Source organism: Triticum urartu, chromosome 5A (assembly GCF_056163025.1).
Source record: "Triticum urartu cultivar PI428250 chromosome 5A, HENAU_Tu73, whole genome shotgun sequence".
Taxonomy (NCBI): Eukaryota; Viridiplantae; Streptophyta; class Magnoliopsida; order Poales; family Poaceae; genus Triticum; species Triticum urartu.
The window spans coordinates 371,050,944-371,058,466 of record NC_141877.1 but is presented as its reverse complement, the minus strand read 5'-3'; positions in this window follow the sequence as shown (position 1 = coordinate 371,058,466).

The following is a 7,523-nucleotide window of genomic DNA, read 5'->3' as shown; positions in this document are numbered from 1 at the left end:
GTTATAGGTAAAGCTACTTCATGGAGTCGAGTCTTGTACTTGGTTCAAACAAGAAATAAAGTGGGGGTGGGGGAATTTAGTATGTACATCGAAGTTGGTACAAACAGGAAGGAATGAGGGTGAAAGTAGTACAGACTGGTCATCCAACCCGTCTCTTGGTCGAAAAGGGAAATATTGGGGTAACGCTATACACAATGGTATGACCAGGACTAGATTTTATATCCACTTATAGGAGTAGGTGGCTAGAGTGAACAAAAATGGGACCAACCCAGATATGTTTCTTGAGTGTTTGTTTCTCGGGGCAACAAACTCCGAATCACCACATTATGCCCCTGTTTAGGTACATTGTGCTGGACTGCTGGTGCACCCACTGTCCCATGCCCTTATACCAAATATTTAGTTGTTCTTAATCTAATGCCCCTGGTAAAATGAAGTCATGCCACTGTTATTAGCCATGACAAGTTTAGCCAAATGTTTTTGCTTGTAATTGTTTGAGACTCTAACTGTTTCCATTGTAGCTTTTTGTGCAAACAGGGATATCCATTTCACTAGGTTGCTGTTGTGACCTTTTGGTGCACTGCACAAAACACTTCTTAAAAGAAGTGACTTTTGTGCTGTTTAACTGGAATGTCAGAATGGAACAGTTGGTTCATTTCGGTTGAACTACACAAAGGGAGATCTGTGTTCCAATCCTCATCATCCATATTGGCACCATAACCATCCTTTAGGTAAGAATGATATTTAATGCATGTGTTCATCTTTGTTTTGCGACTGCCATGAGAAAATAATGTAATTATTTACTATAGTACACTTGTACTCCCTCACTGAAAACCAATTCTGAAATAGAAGGCCAATCATGTACTTGGTTTCACCAACTGGTGAGGAGAAAGAGAAACAGAGCATGAAGAGGAAGAAGAAGAGTAAGTAGTGCCAAGGTGATATTGCTGAAGCCGAGGCCTCGGTCTAGGCCATTCAAGGGCTCCGACAACATCTACCTTACATGTGAGACGATCCTCCAGGGAGCCCTTCCACTTCTGCGTATTGTTCATGATGAATTTGATGCTACTGTTAGAGTAATATGCTAATGTCTTTATATCCTTTCTCACTAAGCTAATGAAGGTTTCACCTTGTTCCTACTTGTGCAAACAGGGATCATGTTGTGCCAATCATAAATTTTAGTGGAACTACACAAGACAATACAATGAACTGTATCCCAGCCAGTGCTTTAACTCTGCTGGAAGTTCTTGATAATCTTTCGATATAATCTCAGCACTGGTAAACAAGAGTGATTTCAACCATACATTTGAAGTGCACAAAAATATATACAATTGAGTGATTCCAGTGAGTGCTTTATCATCTCTTCTGGGACTACATGAATAAGCTTTTTTGCTCAGGTTGGTACTGGCCTAAGGCCTTCATCCATATTAGTTTGCTGTCATCTCTATTTGTAGCGTGCTACTGTCATGAGAAACTCCTTTATCTTTGCACATTAAAGTTTTGCAACCTATGATACATGGCAATGCTTTGAGTGTTGAGCTAATTGGCATTGATTAAATAAACTAATACCTCTCTTTAAGCAAGACTACTATGTTGCTAACTTTACCCATTAAGATAATGAGGGTGCTTCTATTTGTTAGTGTATGTTTCATCAACTAGTGCCACTATTAAAGTAATCTCACTCTCTCAATATATGTGCCAACAGGGATGCTCGATTTTGGTGGAACTACACAAAAACTTTGGGTGCTTCATTGCCTCGACAGCTTCCTTCCTTTCCTGTCAGTCGCTAATCTGGGATTGCTTCCTTCCTTTGCTGTCAATCGCTTGGCTTATCTCGGCTTCCAGTCAAAGGAAATAGTAATTGATATGCTACCCCACACAGGTTGGTACTAGTCTTTATCCTGATTATTGTGCTTGTCATATGTATTGGTAATTTGGTATTGTGCTACTGTTTTCCGATTTCATAAAGGAGTAACTTGGAGCCTGAACTCGTAGGCAAATCATTACATTGGGTGATCTTAGTAGAATTGCACAAAAAGATCAGATGGACAGGTACTTATGCTGCTGATATGTACTCCAAAGTTCACTCAGACAAGCATTGATGTTGACAAGAAGAAGTGCCTATATTCATTCAAGTATCAACCGGCGTCAACCAGTTGTCAAACTCCAAGTATTAGGAGAGTGAACGCCAAAAATATTGCTTGGCACATAGCCTAGAAAAATGTTGTCCAGTCTTTGGTCCCAACTTATGCCTTTTGGTTATCGGCACATATGGTAGTGAACTGTATGGCATGGAGTCTAAAGATTCTAGACAAGTTGGTTGATGCGTATATTCATCTGGCACTTAATCAGTCTGCACGCCAGGGATGCTCCATTTCAGTTGAACTGCACAAAAAAATTGGGTGGTTCATTTTCTCAACCGCCTCCTTTCTTGTCTGCAATGTAGAATTTTGGCAAGGTACAGGACCAAGATGAGCCAGTAAACTAGTTGGATGAAAGTAGTGGCCAAGTTGCTCAAACCTCCCTCTGCATGAGGCCACTATTTGAGAATAAACCTACAAGAAAAGTTCAGATTGTCTGTGATGCCTCTTATGTACTCGAAAGTTTACTCGTACAAGCATTAATTTTAGCAAGAAGTACCTCCGACTAAACAACATTTACCAGTCTGTACCCTAGGTAATTAAAGTTCGTCCATGGATGATATTGGTTGTGATCTCAATAATTTGGATGCATAAACATACTGAACATGTGTATATCTGAATCTTTTTATGAATTATCTATGAATATTGTCGTGTGATCTATCAATCATTTGGATGCATAGACATGCTGAACTTGTGTATATATGAATCTTTTGAGTTGTTGATTGTGAATGTTGGCTATGAATATGAACGTGTCCTGTGAACCTGAGTTTGATACGAATGTTTACCCTTTCTGTTGTACTTGTTTGTGAACTTGTTAGTATGCCTACTGTGGGATTTGCGACGTGTGGGTGTCAACGGCACACCTTCTTCCCGAGAAGAATTGCACCTGCTTTGTTAGGGTAGCAACGACGCATCAACTCTTTTTTAATCTTTTTGCTCTGTCTTCCCCCCTCCCCCGCTCAACCCCTGCCGTAATGTTTTCGGCCTCAAAACAAACATAGTACTGCGTTGTTTTGGGGGCTTGATGAAAAATCGAGTGTTGGTTTCTGTAGGTTGGCCCTCCCAACAAATGGGCTGCTGGTCCACCACGGACTGCGAGGCTAAAAATACAAGTTTTATGGTGCAGAGGCAAGTAAAAAACGCCATCGAGAGCCATCCACTAAAGAAGAAAAAATCGTTCCTGATGTGCTTCTTCAGTCACGCCGCCGGCCCCCTCTTTAATCCAGTTCGCTCGGGGAACTAGTTGGTATCATTGTTTTCCAGAGGGCAAACAAGTATCAGTTAGGCCTAGGTTTTGTTTTTTAACATGCGTAGCCCACGATATACGGAGATAGTGGTTTCAACTTATTTTTTGAGGTCCATACCGGCCTATGGGCTTTTTCTTAAAGATCGGCAGCCCAATGTATTTTTCTTAATAAAACGCAGATCTCTGTTCTATTTACCTATATATAAGAATAATAATGTTGTCTCGAATTTATGTTTTCCCTCCTAACCACATTATATATATTTATATTATTACTATTATCGTATATTTTATAGAGACTTATATATACATTATAAAAACATCCCACGTGTTATTAACTTATAAAAGTAAATGTTTAACAGAAGTTGAGAAGGAAAATCATGGTTGTTTTTGACTCACACGCAAGGAAAATCCTGGTGATTGCGTACAAAAGCTTGCAAAGATTTTAAGGACCAATGTAATAATAACACGCTCATTTTTATTTTGAGCAATAACTCTCTAATTTATTGATTATATATATATATATTGTGTCGCTCCGGTTTATTTTTTGATATTAATTGCTCCTTCTAACCTAACATTATATATAGAACGAGTCTAGCTAATTCGTGTATTTCAAGAAAGTGCAAATGGGCTGGGATTTCTTAGAAAATATAAATGGGCCGCATTGACGCGAAATTATTTGTTCACCCAGCCCAGCAAATGGACAAAACATGGGTTAAATATATGCCACATTTTTGCTGGCTGACATGTGGGCCAATAGGTCGAAGGCTACGCACGGCGTTGTCAACTTGGTCAACAAATGATTAAGACATCCACAGCCATTGGATTTATATCCAATGGCCGGCATACACCTTCAATATCTCATCTTCTTCCTCTAGCGTCGCCGGGACCGCCTGGTCCGGCCTTCGGCGGCTAGCGGCTAGCGTCTCTGCTTAGCACACATCGCTACCCCACCGCCGGCCAGGCTATCCCTCCGCCCCTCCACACCTACTGTTATTCTCCATCGACTGCAGCCCCACGCCGCACCAGAACCAGTTATAACCCTTCTCCTCATCTCAATCTGCGACTCCACTACCACGTCTTCCCTTCTCCGGGTCGTTCCCGTTCGGGGCCTCGCCGTCGTCCACCGCCTCACTGCGCTCGGTGTGGCGTGGTCAACAAACGAGAGTCATCGGAAGAGGACTGTATGTGGAGAGCCTGACGGATGGAACCCACGAGGTCCATGGTCTCACGCAAGGAAAGTTCCTCCTTATTAAGCTGAAAAAATGTTTCCTCCCCCTGACATCTGGGACCCACCGGCTGTATCTTTACACGGAAGGAAGTGCCTCATTGTTATGCGAAAAAAATTATTCCTCCCGTTGACAGCTGGGACCCGTCAGATTTGGTGGCTGACTTGTGGGCCTACTAAGCGGATGTGACGCAGGGCTTTGTCAACTTAATCAACAAATGATTCTAGCAGCTGGACCATTGGATGTTAATTCAATAGCCGTGCTCCTTCTTCAACCTCTCTTCTTGCTCTTGTCTCCCGTGGGCGGCACCGCAGTAGTGCTGCCGCGCACCCGAACCAGTCAAGTTTCCCACTCCTCTACATCTGCGACTCCACTGCCACGTCTTCCCCATCTTCGGTTCGTTCCAATCTGGGGCCTCGCCATCGACCACCGGCCGTGCTGCACTCGGCATGGCGTGGTTAACGTGGTCAACAACCGAGAGTCATTGGAAGATGACTGTATGTGAGAGGCTGACAGTGGGGACGCACCATGCCCATGGAAGCATGCATGCAACTGCATACTTTTTACCCTAAAAAATAATGTTTTCTCCCCCTGATTGCTGGAACCCACCAGCTACATCTTCGCACGCAAGGAAGTGCCTGACAGTCGGGATCCACCCGGTCGAAGCGTATGTAGCGTTGTCATTCTGGTCGCGAGCGTGTGCGTACATACTGGTCGATGTAGAGGCGTGCACGTGTGGTAGTAGAGGCACGCATGTGTGGTAGTAGAGGCGCGCACGTAGCATGTACACGTACTTACAGTAGCCAGGGTGCAAGAAAGTAAATACGGCCACGTATGTACATACGGGCGGGGTCTCGAACGCCTACTCGCGCATACATACGGCTAGGGCTCGTGTACATGGTTGTGGCTGGGTGGAAACGGAGAAACTGCGTCGTCGTCGTCATGTTCATGGGGAGGCAACGGAATGCGTCGTGTTCATCGGGAGGCAACGAAACGCATGTTGTTCACCGGGAGCCAACCGGCTTGGATGGAACAAGCGATGGAAACGAGGCCTGGCGTACCGCAGAATGGAGGAAACGGCCTTGTGTTCGACCGACCGCGGTGGAAACAGGATCATGTTCATCGGGATGGGTCTGGCGTACCGCAAAACAGAGGAAACGGACCTTCTATGGTCAAAACGGGCTCCTGTTCAGCCAGCCTCCACCGGCTACTGTTCAACCAACCCTCTCCACGGGGTCCTGTTCAACCACCCCTCCACGGGCTACTGTTCACCCAGCCCTCCATCGGCTACTGTTCAACCAGCCCTCCACCGACTACTGTTCAACCAGCCCTTCACGTGGTCCTGTTCATCCAGCCCTCCACGTGGTCCTGTTCATCCAGCCCTCCACGGGATCCTGTTCATCTACCTGCTCGATCGATCGGGGTACTGTTCATCCAACGGCAGCGACCTCTACTACCACAGGTTCCTGTTCATCCAACCCCCACCGGGAACTGTTCATCCAAACCCCCCAACAACGCTCACTATTCATCCAGAGATAGCATCAATCGGCTTCAGTTAGCAGCAATAGCGAAGGAATCACTCGGGTTCAGTTAACAGTAAGCGATCGATCGATCTCTTGGGTTCAGTGTAACACGTAGCCTGCAGTGCAATCTCTCGGGTTCAGTTAGATCCCAACGCATCGGTCGGGTTCAGTTAGAGTCCAATGCCTCCCACCCACGCGCATACGTGTACGAGAGAAATGCGCATCGCTCGGCCCCCGACCGCCCACTATAACCAGGAACTCCCTGATATTTTCCGCGCCCTCGCTTCTACCACGGTTTTTTCCTTCATGGACGGCCCAAAGAATGTCATGCAGCTGCGTCTCCGGCCCGCCTAGGACGAAAAGCCCATTTTCTGTCATAATTTTTTGTCATAGAAGTAGGACCCCACCACATCTATGATGATACCGAGTTTTGTCACAATTATCGTCATAGAAGTGTCATAAGTATGATAGAAAAAAATCGTTCGGCCCAAAATGTCACGGATGTGTCTTTTTTTGTAGTGATAGTATGTCAAGTTTCATGAATTTCAGATGAGTTTTCGATATACTAGAATTTTAAAACCATGTATCTCAATGTTAGCAGCCGAGCAACGGTGGCAAAGGTGTTTGACATTCATTCACATTTCTTGCATGGGACCTAAGGTTGCAACCAAGGACACACATTTGATTTTTCAACCCGTTTATATGCATTGGAGCATGTGCATGTAGTTCAAATTTGAATTATGCACATGAATGCATAGAAAACTCAGTTAATGTATAAAAATGTCCAAGCGAACCCCGAAAAATCCCGAAAATTGCACAACACTCCTGTTGTTCTATGTTGACACGAGAAAATTTTTGAAAGTAAGAAGAGGCAACATATATCGTTTCATCTCCCGAGGTGGCACGTTCCCTACCGAAACTATCAGGCTTGTTGTGAGAGAAGCCCTGGTTTGCGAGAAGCTTATACCATAAGATGCCCCAAATGGGACAATATTTTTGTACCCCAGCATGTTGATGTCGATCCATGATAGCATGCCAAGGTTCATGAATTTCAGACGAGTTTTTGTATTTACTAGAATTACAAAAGCAAGCACCTCAACGTTTGCCGGAGAACCACGGTGCCGTGGTGTTTGAAATTCATCCCCATTTCTTGAATGAGACATAAGCATCAACCCATGGACACATATATCATTTTACAACCCATTTTGGTGCATCAGAGCTTGTGCATGTAGTTTAATTTTGAATTGTGCACCTAAAATGCCTAGAAAACTAAGTTAATGTATAAAAATGTCCAAACGAACACTGAATAATTCCAATTTTTTTGACGATACACCTATAGTTGCATGTTCACTGCCGATAAAAGTTCTAGCAATTCAAACACCATCCTTTG